The sequence below is a fragment of the Arachis ipaensis genome, chromosome B07, assembly GCF_000816755.2.
Source record: "Arachis ipaensis cultivar K30076 chromosome B07, Araip1.1, whole genome shotgun sequence".
Lineage (NCBI taxonomy): Eukaryota > Viridiplantae > Streptophyta > Magnoliopsida > Fabales > Fabaceae > Arachis > Arachis ipaensis.
The window spans coordinates 26,308,631-26,323,845 of record NC_029791.2 but is presented as its reverse complement, the minus strand read 5'-3'; the positions used below and the strand labels follow the sequence as shown (position 1 = coordinate 26,323,845).

Sequence of the window (15,215 nt, the reverse complement as noted above, 5' to 3'; positions counted from 1 at the left end):
ATATCAAAATCACCATATAACAAAATTTAGTATCAGACCTCATTATCTCATTCATCATTATGTTGTCATACAAAACCATCATCTTCAATATTATTTCAATTACCATCATAATGTGACATTGAACCTCATCATAAATATCATATAAATTATCTCATACTCATAATTACTGATGACAAGTCATCTTAGCCTAGTTTCACTAGTCTTTTTCCTTTGTTTTCATTTAGTTTTATGCACTTTCTTAAGCCATAAGTAAGTCAATTGGGTTGAATTTCATGTTTCCTTTGATTCAATCAACCAGGGATAAATTGATGCATTTTCATGAGTTTTTGTGCCATAATTGCTCATGTGACAAGAAGAAGAACAACTCTCATGATTATGGCATAGCTTTGATACAATTGTTGATTGATGATAGGTGGAATAAAGCTTGGAAGAAGGTTGCAAGAATGGGCTTGAAAAGAGGGATCAACGTTTGAGCTGACGTTTGCCTCAAACGTTAACTCAAACGTGAGAAGCAGCTGAAGAACACCCCTGGATGTCGCCAACGTTTGCGCCAACGTTTGCCTCAAATGTTGAGGCAAACGTTGGCTGAAGAAGAAATAGGGGAAGGAGCCAACGTTTGCGCCAACGTTTGCCTCAAACGTGAGGTCAAATGTTGGCGCCAAAAAGAAGAGAAATAGCACTCCTGGGCACAGCAACGTGAGAGTTTTCTTTAAGAATTTTCATAGTATTCACAGTAGAGAGCTTTTGGGTTTTGAGCTGTTTGGAGACTCTGAGTCTTGGGGAAGGAGAATTGAATTCTCTTCCTCTTAGTTTTCTTGTTTTTCAATTTCATCTACACTTGTCTTGAGCCTTGGGTGTTGAAGAATTGAGGAATTTCTGTCTCAATCTCACCTTGAGATCTCTCTGTTTTTCTTACTGCAGCTTCTGGAAAATTGAACTTGAATTTACATTTCTACATTGCTCTCTTCTTTAATTTGGCATTTGCTCTCTAAATTTGGATCTAAGAAGGCATTGAGATCTAGACTTAGTTATCTAGTCTCTTGGGTCCTGAGATCTATTGGTTTCCATTTTAATTTCCTTGTTTAATTACTACACCAAGTTTATTTTCCTTTTAGTTTTGAGATCCGGTTCAACTAATTACATCAACTACTCTTCACTCTGTTAAGTTTTGCTTTTCCCTGTTTAATTCCTGCAGATCCAATTCCCATTCCCTTTTTATTTTTCAAGTCATTTATATTTCTTGCACTTTAAGTTTCTGCAATTTACATTACTTGCACTTTAAGATTCAGCTCTTTTTCTTTTTGTTCCCTTTAATTTCCTGCAAATCACCCACTCCCCTTTACATTCTATGCAATTTAATTCCTGTCAACACAATTTCACACAATCAACACTTGTTTGCTTGACTAATTCAACCACTAAACTAAAGTTGCTCAATCCTTTAATCCTTGTGGGATCGACCTCACTCCCGTGAGTTTTATTACTTGATGCGACCCGGTACACTTGCCGGTGAGTTTTGTGTCGGATCATTTTCCGCACATCAATTACCTTTTCACAATTCATTCTCAATAACCATTCGTCAGGATTTGACATGAGCCATCATTATATACAACTTGTCGAATTAAATCCTCTCAAAGCGATTTTAATTTTCTAGACTCGGGAGGATGGTTTTAAGGTCCCCTAGGATCACCAAAGTAACCTGCTTCTGCGTACGCAAAGTGTTGGCCTCCCAATAACCTTTCACGTATGTAGCCATTCCTACACACATGGAACTTTTTTCACTATTATTCCCCACGCATACGCAACTCCTTTATGTGCACGCAGAGCTTTGTGTGTACAAGATTTTTCGCTTAAATAGAAGAATATCTCATACACATTCATAAGGCTCTATTGCATATCAAGGTTAAATCCCTGCCCACTCCCCTGCATCCTCCCTTCTAATGTTCTAACTTCCAAAATTGGCAACAATTTATTAAAAAATCATATAGCATATGTTCTTCAAAAGCACAAACTAGTCGCTCTAAACTTCTTAAAGAGATAAGCCTTGCCAAAAAGAAGCCTCTAAGGGTCATGTTATGGTCTTGCTAAAATGTCATAAATCTATAGAATTATGCAAATTCTGCTTCTTATGTCTTTCTTCATTCTATTTCATGTAACTAATCCCTCAACAAATCCTCTCTTTCAATTTTATACCACAAATTCTCAAACTCAAATTTTTAACATTTTTACCTCAAATATCATGTTTTCAATTAACCAAGAATCAATTTATAAATCAAGAATCACAATACCTTAAGCTTCCAATTTCAAGTCTTAAGTATATTATCAAAAGTTCAGGACCGAAGAGGTAATCGACCCAATTAGAGTACTTGATTAATGAATTCGTAAAGTTTAAAATATTTTAAATACTTTAAAAGTTTAAATATTATTATAAATATTGAATTTAGTATATTGCATATAAATAATTTTTTAAAAGAAAAGTTACTTTTAAATATTTTTTACTTTAGTAAAAACTTATATATATCAAGCTTTTTGTTAGATTTCAGGCTAGGCCAAACTTAATAATAGGTCAGAGTTAATATTTAAAAACAGTCTATAATAGGCTAAGCTCAAGCTAGTTTAATACAATACAGGTCTAGCCTGTCAAGGGTAAAGCCTAATTTGACCTGGCCTATTTCTACCCTTACAACCATTACCTTTTTTTTAATCACTTTCTTGCTTTTATTCCTTAACTTTTACCAGACTCTTTTTTTTTTTTTGCAGCAATGCTACACATACAAATCTTTTTGACAGCCAAGTCCAAACAAGTTGGCCCAAGTCCAACAAAAATCATCTTCATTACCCAGCGCGTGCGAACACACTTTCACTCTCCAACACACTCGACGTTTGCGATACGCGCTCTTTGACACAAAAGAACATTTCAAAATCCTCATTTTAACATTGAAATTCAAACAACACTCAAAATCTCTCAGTGAAGCTCTCTGCTAGGTTTAGAATCATCAACAACAATACCGAACGAAAAAACTCTCAGCGAAGCTCTCTGTGCTAGGTTTCAAATCATCAACTATAACACTGAACAAAAAGACGAAGCATTATTGAAGGTAACTTGATTCTAAATTGTGTGTTTCTGCTTCTATTTAGTTTTAGTATTTCTTATGTGATTTAAGCCATGTTGATGAGTTTTCTACTGTCATCATTTGCAAGTTTGGGTGTTATTTTGATTTAGATTTGGTGTGATTCTTGTCACAAGCTTGGATTTGGAGTCTCTATGTAGTTTTAGTGTGTATTATGTGATTTAAGCCATGTTGATGAGTCTTCTGCTGTCATCATTTGCAAGTTTTGATGTTATTTTGATTTGGATTTAGTGTGATTCTTGTCATAGGTTTGGATTTAGAGTATCTATGTAGTTGTATTATTTTTTATGTAATTTAAGCCATGTTGATGAGTTTTCTGGTGTGATCATTTGCAAGTTTCAGCTGTTATTATGGGTTAGATTCAGTGTGATTCATCTTTTTTATTTCTTACAGGCAAAATGACAAAGAAGATAGCTGCTAAGAAGAACATTATAGCAGATAAGGCACCAAAATATTATGTAAGCATATTTTCAATAAAACAACTTTATTTTTGTTGCATAAATAAATTTTAGGGTTAAGTACTTTTTTCGTCCCTAACGTCTTAGGTCAAAATCAAAATCGCCCCCGACCTTTTTTTGTTATTAAAATCATCCTCAACATTACAAAATATTATAAAATCATCCTTTTGTCCATAAACAATATTTTTTGGACAATTTTACCCATAAATAAAAATAGAAAAATCCTCCCTACTCTCACCACTAACCTCTGCATCATCATCACTGTTGCTACACATCTCTTTCTCCCTTTCCTTATAACCATCACTACTGCCACCATAACCAGCACACCTTCTTTCTCTCTATTACCAATTCATCATTCTAAATCACTATCACCACCCACTATCCCAACCCTTTTCTTTCCACTTGAACCCTTTTTCTTTGTGCAACAATTCAACAACAGCAACAACCACAAAATAAATCCACAAGAATTTCAAATTAAGGTAATTTTTCAACAGTCACCCCCAAGCTCTACACATCACATAAAACTTCACTTTACCAATCTAAAATAATCAAACTTTAATAGAGTGAATTGAAGAAATCCAAGTCCAGAAACAAAAAACACCACACCTTAACCACCGAGGACAAAATCGAAAGGCATCAAACATTGGAGAAGAAATTGAAGATCAAGAACATAGAGTTAGTGTGGGTCTTGTACCAAGAGAACTGATGAGTAGATTTATACCGGTTCGAAATTTAACAAATTAATTTCAATGTGAGCATAGCCCAAACCGATAATCGATCCTCAAATCAAAGTTTAGATTTTTATTTGTCACAAGTCCAACCCAATAAAAGTAACCGAAGTATTTAAACCTCGGGTCGTCTCTCAAAGGAATTGCAGTAAGGTGTGCACATTATTGGTTATGGTATCCAATGGGTAGGTTGGTAAAACAAGAAATTAAAAATGCAACAAAAGTAAAGCAAGCAACTAAAGGAAGCAAGTAATAAAGAGAGACATTCATGGCAAGGATTGAGGGTATAGACTTTCTATCCTAGTCATTAATTATCATGCAATGATTAACAAGAGCTAATCCTATTAAGTCATCTCCAACAATGGAAGAAAGTACAAGGTTATCTTCATATGAGAGAAGGTCAAATAAGACTAGTCAATCTCAATCCAAAAGTCCTAATCATCTTACTAATTGAATTAGCAAGAAATTAGAGTCAATGGAAACAATATTAACTAACAACTCTAGATCACCAATCTAAATTGGGTCTTAATGACTCAAGATTGCTTAATTTCGCTTTTCAAGCCAAGAATGCTCAAAAAAGCTACTCTAACATCCAACCAAGCATTTTGTTAAACACTTGGAAGGCACAAAAGGAAAGCATGGTAAATTGCAAGAATAATCAAATCTACTACTACCCAATGCAAGAAATTAACAATAACAACTAAGAAAAGCACATTAAACATGAAATACCTCAAAATTGCATTAAAGATAATGGAAATTAACAAGAGTTCATCAACATAAAAAGAGGCATAAAAGGAGAAATTAACAAAAGAACTAAGAAGAATAAAGATGCAAGAATAAGAAATTGTAAAGAAAACTAGATGAGAACAAGAAATTAAACCTAGATTTAAGATGAAAAATTAACCTAAGAACCCTAATTCTAGAGGGAAGAGGGAGCTTCTCTCTCTAGAAAACTAGCCTACATGATGCTAACCTAAAACTAAGTGCTCATCCTTTGTCCAATCTTCAATTCTGCATGAAATAGTCTTAGAAACGAGTTGGATTTGGGTCTAGAAAGCTCAGAAATCGCCCCCATTGATTTCACTTTAAGTGAGTCACGTGCCTCTCGTCACGCGTGCGCGTGGACAACGCGTACGCGTCGCTGGCGAAAATTCCTCCTCACGCGTACGCGTGGGTGATGCGTGCGCGTGGCCTTGATTTCTCCAAATGCTCATTTCTTCATGAATTCTCCACTTTGCATGCTTTTTTCTTCACCTCTTCCATCTAATACTTGCCTTATGAATCTAAAATCACTCAACAAACATATCAAGGCATCGAATGGAATTAAGGTGAATTAAATTTAGCTATTTTAAGGCCTAAAAAGCATATTTTTACTCTTAAGCACAAATTAGGAGATATTCACAAAACCATGCTATTTCATTGAATAAATGTGAGATAAGTTGATAAAATCCTCTAAATTAAGTACAAGATAAACCACAAAATTGGGGTTTATCAAACCTCCCCACACTTAAAATAAGCATGTCCTCATGCTAAACTCAAGAAAGAAACAAAGGGTATCTACATTTATTCAATGCAAACTATCTATATGCAATCTATCTACATGTAATCTATCTACGTGAATGCAACAATTTGGTCAAAATAAATCAATTTCCAAGAATACATATATAAGTACAATGGCTAAAGCAAGAGCACTCAAATCAAACCCACAATTGAACTGAGTTATTAAAAAGATTTTACAAACTTGCAAGAAAAGAAATGATCATAGGTAAAAACATGTAATTGAGCAATCGAACCCTCACCGGATGTGTATCCGCTCTAGTCGCTCAAGTGTATAAGGTTGCTTCAATCAATTCTCCCTTAATCATGCTTTCTAAGATTTATTTTTCATCTAACAATCAACAATTATTTCATGCATGCTTACAAATATCATGAGGACTTTCCCATAGGTTATAATGGGGCTAGGGTCAAGGTAGGATTGTATTTGGTCAAGTGGATTAGAAATTTGAATCTTTGATTAACTTCAACTTCCCACCCAACCTATATAACAACATATACAATTCTAAACAAACCTAACTACCCATAATTCTCACTTTTTCACACACTCATGCATTCTCTTTTGATCACTACACATATGCATTGATTATTATTGAACTTCACTTTGGGGTATTTTGCCCCCTTTTTATTACTTTTCTTTTTCTTTCTTTTTATTTTTCTATTTTTTTCTTTTTATATATTTTTTCCCTTTTATTTTTCTAAATTTTTTTTCAACTAAAATATATACAAGAGTATCAATGCATATGGTTTAACATTCAATGCATCAATATGTACTTAATTCCCAATATTTTCAATAAAAATACAAAAATACTCTTTTATCCCAACCAATGTTCCCAACTCTCCCACAATTAACTAATAAACACTCTCACTAGCCTAAGCTAATTAAAGATCCAAATTAAGGACATTTATTAGTTTTCTCCTTTAAGGCTTGTAATATGCTAAAATTAAGAACAAATGGGTTTAGCATAGGCTCAAAGTTGGGTAACAATGGAAGATAAAAGGTAAGGCTATTTGGGTAAGTGAGCTAATTGAAACAATGGCCTCAATCATATTGTAACACCCCAACTTTCGACAAGTCATGACCAATGCCAAATGTCCAGGTGTTACTCGTCGTGCGGCCTACTTAGCTCTAGACTCAGATTTTTATAAATTAATATCAATAAAAGCCTTTATCGTTTAATCGTGAACAGATTACTACTCGTGGAATAGCGTTTAGTTGCTCGCAAGGTTAGTTTCTTCAGAGTTGTCGTGTAAGAAAACACAAGGCAACAGAAAATAACATATATAAACATATATATAATATACACATGAGTTAAGTTCAAGGATACGTGTCATCCATCAAAGCCGAGTATCACACCAAGTTATATGTACAGATACAAAAGAAGAAATCAATCCCAACCCTCACACGGGTTTCCTAAGCTGGAACCGAACTACTAAGACGTCCTACTCCTCTAAAAGTACTACAAAAGTGAGGGGAAAGTGATACTAAGATCATCAAACAGGAGCGAAAGATCCACTGCGACTAACTCTGGAGTGATCTCCGAACATTGTGCAAGAAAGAGGTCCAAAACATGCTCCATATGAAGACTCCGCCGCGCGCCGGATCCTCATAGCTCAGCGGTTAGAACAAAACTCACAGAGCTCCTCTGCCGGATCCGTTTGGGGAGGGGGAAAAGAAAGAAAAGAAGGGTGAGAACCTAGAGTTCTCAGTAAGGAAAAAGGGGAACCTAGGGTCTTTATCTCTAAGTTATCGCGAAACAGAAAAAGAACAAACACAGAGACTCAAGGCACAAACATATTTATAACAAGTAGCATGAACAAGAAAGAAATGGCAGTAAATAATTCACAAGAAGTTCATATGCGTAAACAAGATGATGCATGCCTATTCCTAGCGCAGGCCATGAGATCATGCGTCAGTTGTCTACCCGCAACCTAACGTTACTCAGAGTGAACCCCGAGTATGGTCCCGTTACTTTGTCAATTAGACACCTTGGCATCACGGTTACCCGTGTCAATTAGGCCTCATTATAATAACATTTCAATGTGTATCACAGTAAGGAACAGTGCTATCAATTAGGCGAACATTCCCGCATTAGCAATCTCAGGCTATCTATTAGGCGGGCACTTTCGCATTAGCAGTTCGACACAAGGCCCATTCAATATAATTCTCAACTTTTATTTCATTCCTTGTTCCTCATTTTTCTTTCTTCACTTTATCTCTCAATATCATTTTCTTTAACTTTAACCTTTCTTAGGGGCAACTTACACATCTTCATTAAACTAAGTCCTTGAACTTTTATAGAAATTCGGACATAATCTCCTCTAAAATAGCACTAAAACCACCCTTACGGGTTCCCTCAGCTTTAACAACGTTCAAACTTTCCTTAACTATTTACCAGGTAAACATTCTTAATTGGTCATTATATTCTCTTTAATCCCTTTAGTTATTGTAAAATCACGGGTTTAGAAAATAAAACTTGGTTCTGGGGCATTCCGACCATAACTGAAAATTGTACAAATGTTTTAAAATTCTGCTATCATTGCAGAAAAACAGCAGTGAGCAGTAAATTTGTTAAATTCACTAAAAATCCAGTTCTCATCCAATTCTCTTTAATTAGACAAGACTCTTTCATCTTTCCAGAAAACCAAATTTTAGATTATTATCATGTCACATGAAAAAGTTATGAGCTTAGGAACACAGCCCTGTTTTCATAAACCAGTTCAGAGTTTCCAGCAAACAACTGATTTTCCAAGTGACTTATCAAAGTCTAAAAAATAGATATGAACATGAAATTTGTACTCACTTAAAATAGACTGATAGATCTTTAAAATCCTTTTGGAATCAACTCAAAATTCTGTTTAAATTAAAAGTTATAGCATCTGAAAGTTGGTACTGCAGAACCAGAAAACCAGAAAAATCTGCAGCAACCACTAAACTTCAAAAAATCATATCTTCCAAACCGCTTGGCCAAATTCTCTGAAATTTTTATGGCATGTTCAAGACACACTAAAGTTTTACAAAAAAATAATTTCATCTAAAAATTAGGTTTGTACTACTCCCAGAAAATCATTCGTTTTACTGCCAATTATGCATATTTCTGCAGAAATTCTGCACAAAGCATTTCCAACAACCTCACATACCAAATCCTATATTCATGCCTAGAATTCATCTAAAACCATAATTTTACCTTTCTTTTGACTAATTAAAGTTGCTAGCATAATCAACACAGCTCTAAGAGTTTATATTCATTAATTTACCCCTTGTTGCAAAGGCCCACTCATAACTCAAACTCACTTTTCTGCATCTTTATCATAACAAAAATTCACTATACACTTTTCAACAAATAAACACATGATAAACCATCAATCATAAGCAGTATACACAGCTGCAAGTAACATATCTTGTATAGACTATCCCTTACCTCTCTTCGAGAATTTCACAAACCAAAGTCTGTCCTTTGCTATATTAAATCAGAAAACCCTAACAAACATAATTAAAGAGATTTGTCAATTCATATAGCTAATTGGCCGAGTTGCATATGGAGCAAGAGAAGAGTTCTTACTCTTGTGATGGGCTGAATTGATTGGTTTGGTTACCAATTAAAAGAATTGGAGCTCAATAAGGGTAGAATCTTTAATTTAGGAAAAATCAACAGAACACAAGTTACTGGTTCTTACCCAACAAGAGGAACACTAGGAAAACCAGGAAAGGAAAGAGGTAGGGTTCCTTCTTTGGCTTCGGGTAGCAGCTCTCTTGATGACCCTTCTCCTTCTTCTTGGTGGTGACGCACGCAGATGATGATGATTTCTGCTGGGTCTTCCTCTTCCTTCTTCTTGGCCGCCACTCTTGCTTCCTTTCTTCTCTTCGTGTGGTTTTCAGGAAAATTGAGAGACTTGGCTCATCTATATATATTTACAGAAGGTGGGAAGAGGTGAGCTGATGTGACAAGGCTTCGTGACCTCTTCCTCTTGCAACACCACATCACAGTATTGATTACATGAAGAGGTAACCATGATCTTGGACAACACGTTCGGTTGTGAGAGAAGAAGAGAAGATGAGTTTAATCAGAGTTTCTCTAGGTCTGGGTTATTTAAGGAAAGCATGGTTTGGTTGAATCGGGAGAAGGGAAATCAAACTTGTTCAAAAATTTGAATTATCTAACTAATATGGTTCAAGGGAATACTTATTCCATAGAATAATTGAATCGGAAAAAGGTTCGTCGCTTGGAAGCACTAAAAGAAAAGTTTTGCGCTACATGTTCTAATTCTAATTCGTTATCTATGCTACTTATATATAAACCTATGCGTGTCAGTGAACGCTGTAAAGAATAAAAAAAATCACAGGCCTTATGGGGTAGGGTGGTTACATTCTACCCTCCTAAAAAAAAATTTTGTCCTCAAAATTTCGTTACCTCGAGTGTGGGGATCGGTTTTGGTAGTATTTCCCGCATCCAAGACAAACACCCTTCCTGCTTGTTGCTGTCCAGGGGAACCAAATTCAGGCTTTCGTCGAATGCATTCTTTGGCTATATGTCCAGGCTTTCCGCAATTATAGCAAACCCCAGACTTCAGCAAGCAGGGTTTTCCCCCTTGATTCCTTCCACACACAGTGCATATCAGTCTTGGTTGGGTCGATTGCAATTGTTTGCCTAAGTCCGGCTGCCGAGTTACTTTGAAGTTTCTTCCTTGAGGAGCGAGGTTACGATTGAAATCCCTTGTTAGAAGGTTTCTGTGCTTAGTTTGTGCTGCCACCAGCTTCTTTACACATTCCTCCGTCAGTTGGCTCTTGTTAACTAATTCTGCAAAATTCTGTATTTCCATCGGGCCCACATGAGCTAACAGTTCTTCTCTAAGTCCTCCTTCGAACTTGATGCACTTCCATTTCTCGAATGCAGCTAGTGCTCCTTGACAAATGTTCGAGAACCGGCATAACTCTTCAAACTTGCGAGTGTACTCACTGACTGTCATGTTTCCTTGTTTCAACTGAAGCAACTCCAATTCCTTAGCGGTGCGAGAACACTCAGGAAAATACTTCTTATAAAATTCAACTGAAAATTCCTCCCAGGAGATGTCAATAGCTTCTCTTCCTAGTAGTTGGAGTATTCCCTGCCACCAATGTTGCGCGTCATTCCTCAACATATAAGCAGCAAATTCCACTCGCTGTCCTTCAGGGACTTGTTGGGCTCGCATTGCTCGTCCTATTTCTTTAAACCAGTCATCAGCTCGTGTAGCACTAGTGTTCCCATGGAATTGAGGCGGATTTATCTTCAAGAAAGTGGCTAGAGTCATGGGCCGGTTACGTAGTCCAGCTTCACCTTCTTCGCCATTTTCATTTTCTTGTCTAGGCCCATGGTTATTTTCAATTCCATTCTGACGATCAAGACGTTCAGCTACTCGGTTAGTAGAAGCTACTGATTCACGTACAGCAGCGGCCATAGCATTTACAGATTCGAGAATAGCCGCTGCATCAGGGAAATTTCCCTCACTTGTTCCTCCCATTCGAGGGCGACCTCGCCTATTCGCAACCATTTGAGTCCTATCAATACCCAATAATCAATATTAAGGTGATCAGTCTTAATATATCAAAATCAAGTATTAATATTACTACAATGGATGTTCACAGACCTTCATGCAGAATATATTACAAAAATATCCTAATTGCATAGTATAAAAAGATTCAGAGTATGCAAGAAAGCATAGACAGTCCATCCCAAGGCTCAAAGGACGAACTGCTCTGATACCAACTGTAACACCCCAACTTTCGACACGTCATGACCAATGCCAAATGTCCAGGTGTTACTCGTCATGCGGCCTACTTAGCTCTAGACTCAAATTTTTATAAATTAATATCAATAAAAGCCTTTATCGGTTTAATCGTGAACAGATTACTACTCGTGGAATAGCGTTTAGTTGCTCGCAAGGTTAGTTTCTTCAGAGTTGTCGTGTAAGAAAATACAAGGCAACAGAAAATAACATATATAAACATATATATAATATACACATGAGTTAAGTTCAAGGATACATGTCATCCATCAAAGCCGAGTATCACACCAAGTTATATGTACAGATACAAAAGAAGAAATCAGTCCCAACCCTCACACGGGTTTCCTAAGCTGGAACCGAACTACTAAGATGTCCTACCCCTCTAAAAGTACTACAAAAGTGAGGGGAAAGTGATACTAAGATCATCAAACAGGATCGAAAGATCCACTGCGACTAACTCTGGAGTGATCTCCGAACATTGTGCAAGAAAGAGGTCCAAAACATGCTCCATATGAAGACTTCGCCGCGCGCCGGATCCTCATAGCTCAGCGGTTAGAACGAAACTCACAGGGCTCCTCTGCCAGACCCGTCTGGGGAGGGGGAAAAGAAAGAAAAGAAGGGTGAGAACTTAGAGTTCTCAGTAAGGAAAAAGGGGAACCTAGGGTCTTTATCTCTAAGTTGTCGCGAAACAGAAAAAGAACAAACACAGAGACTCAAGGCACAAACATATTTATAACAAGTAAGTAGCATGAACAAGAAAGAAATGGCAGTAAATAATTCACAAGAAGTTCATATGCGCAAACCAGATGATGCATGCCTGTTCCTAGCGCAGGCCATGAGCTCATGCGTCGGTTATCTACCCGCAACCCGACGTTACTCAGAGTGAACCCCGAGTATGGTCCCTTTACTGTGTCAATTAGACACCTTGGCATCACGGTTACCCGTGTCAATTAGGTCTCATTATAATAACATTTCAATGTGTATCACAGTAAGGAACAGTGCTATCAATTAGGCGAACATTCCCGCATTAGCAATCTCAGGCTATCCATTAGGCGGGCACTTTCACATTAGCAGTTCGGCACAAGGCCCATTCAATATAATTCTCAACTTTTATTTCATTCCTTGTTCCTCATTTTTCTTTCTTCACTTTATCTCTCAATATCATTTTCTTTAACTTTAACCTTTCTTAGGGGCAACTTACACATCTTCATTAAACTAAGTCCTTGAACTTTTATAGAAATTAGGACATAATCTCCTCTAAAATAGCACTAAAACCACCCTTACGGGTTCCCTCAGCTTTAACAACGTTCAAACTTTCCTTAACTATTTACCAGGTAAACATTCTTAATTGGTCATTATACTCTCTTTAATCCCTTTAGTTATTGTAAAATCACGGGTTTAGAAAATAAAACTTGGTTCTGGGGCATTCCGACCATAACTGAAAATTGTACAAATGTTTTAAAATTCTGCTATCATTGCAGAAAAACAGCAGTGAGCAGTAAATTTGTTAAATTCACTAAAAATCCAGTTCTCATCCATTGCCTTTCAAAATTTATGTACTTAGACAAGATTCTTTCAGCTTTTCAGAAAACTAAATTTTAGATTATTATCATGTCACATGAAAAAGTTATGAGCTTAGGAACACAGCCCTGTTTTCACAAACCAGTTCAGAGTTTCCAGCAAACAACTGATTTTCCAAGTGACTTATCAAAGTCTAAAAAATAGATATGAACATGAAATTTGTACTCACTTAAAATAGACTGATAGATCTTTAAAATCCTTTTGGAATCAACTCAAAATTCTGTTTAAATTAAAAGTTATAGCATCTGAAAGTTGGTACTGCAGAACCAGAAAACCAGAAAAATCTGCAGCAACCACTAAACTTCAAAAAAATCATATCTTCCAAACCACTTGGCCAAATTCCCTGAAATTTTTATGGAATTTTCAAGACACACTAAAGTTTTACAGAAAAATAATTTCATATAAAAATTAGGTCTGGACTACTCCCAAAAAGGCATTCGTTCTGCTGCCAATTATGCAGATTTCTGCAGAAATTCTGGCATTCCGACCATAACTGAAAATTGTACAAATGTTTTAAAATTCTGCTATCATTGCAGAAAAACAGCAGTGAGCAGTAAATTTGTTAAATTCACTAAAAATCCAGTTCTCATCCATTGCCTTTCAAAATTTATGTACTTAGACAAGATTCTTTCAGCTTTTCAGAAAACTAAATTTTAGATTATTATCATGTCACATGAAAAAGTTATGAGCTTAGGAACACAGCCCTGTTTTCATAAACCAGTTCATAGTTTCTAGCAAACAACTAATTTTCCAAGTGACTTATCTAAATCTAGTACTCACTTAAAATATACTGATAGATCTTTAAAATCCTTTTGGAATCAACTCAAAATTCTGTTTAAATTAAAAGTTATAGCATCTGAAAGTTGGTACTGCAGAACCAGAAAACCAGAAAAATCTGCAGCAACCCCTAAACTTCAAAAAATCATATCTTTCAAACCGCTTGGCCAAATTCTCTGAAATTTTTATGGCATGTTCAAGACACAATAAAGTTTTACAGAAAAATAATCTCATCTAAAAAATAGGTCTGGACTGCTCCCAGAAATCATTCGTTTTACTGCCAATTATGCATATTTCTGCAGAAATTCTGCACAAAGCATTTCCAACAACCTCACATACCAAATCCTATATTCAAGCTTAGGATTCATCTAAAACCATAATTTTACCTTTCTTTTGACTAACTAAAGTTGCTAGCATAATCAACACAACTCTAAGAGTTTATATTCATTAATTTACCCCTTGTTGCAAAGGCCCACTCATAACTCAAACTCACTTTTCTGCATCTTTATCATAACAAAAATTCACTATACACTTTTCAACAAACAAACACATGATAAACCATCAATCATAAGCAGTATACACAGCTGCAAGTAACATATCTTGTATAGACTATCCCTTACCTCTCTTCGAGAATTTCACAAACCAAAGTCTGTCCTTTGCTATATTAAATCAAAAAACCCTAACAAACATAATTAAAGAGATTTGTCAATTCATAGAGCTAATTGGCCGAGTTGCATATGGAGCAAGAGAAGAGTTCTTACTCTTGTGATAGGCTGAATTGATTGGTTTGGTTACCAATTAAAAGAATTGGAGCTCAATAAGGGTAGAATCTTTAATTTAGGAAAAATCAACAGAACACAAGTTACTTGTTCTTACCCAACAAGAGGAACACTAAGAAAACCAAGAAAGGAAAGAGGTAGAGTTCCTTCTTTGGCTTCGGGTAGCAGCTCTCTTGATGACCCTTCTCCTTCTTCTTGGTGGTGACGCACGCAGATGATGATGATTTCTGCTGGGTCTTCCTCTTCCTTCTTCTTGGCCGCCACTCTTGCTTCCTTTCTTCTCTTCGTGTGGTTTCCAAGAAAATTGAGAGACTTGGCTCATCTATATATATCTACAGAAGGTGGGAAGAGGTGAGCTGGTGTGACAAGGCTTCGTGGCCTCTTCCTCTTGCAACACCACATCACAGTATTGATTACATGAAGAGGTAACCATGGTCTTGGACAACA

General features: G+C 36.2%; 1 long non-coding RNA gene across 1 annotated transcript; it reads right to left on the bottom strand.

The window, feature by feature from the left end:
* On the bottom strand, positions 11,897-14,845 carry LOC110264929. Its single transcript, XR_002351289.1, has 2 exons — positions 14,610-14,845; positions 11,897-12,221 (listed from the first exon to the last, which is right to left on the bottom strand). It is a non-coding gene; the product is annotated as an uncharacterized LOC110264929 (long non-coding RNA).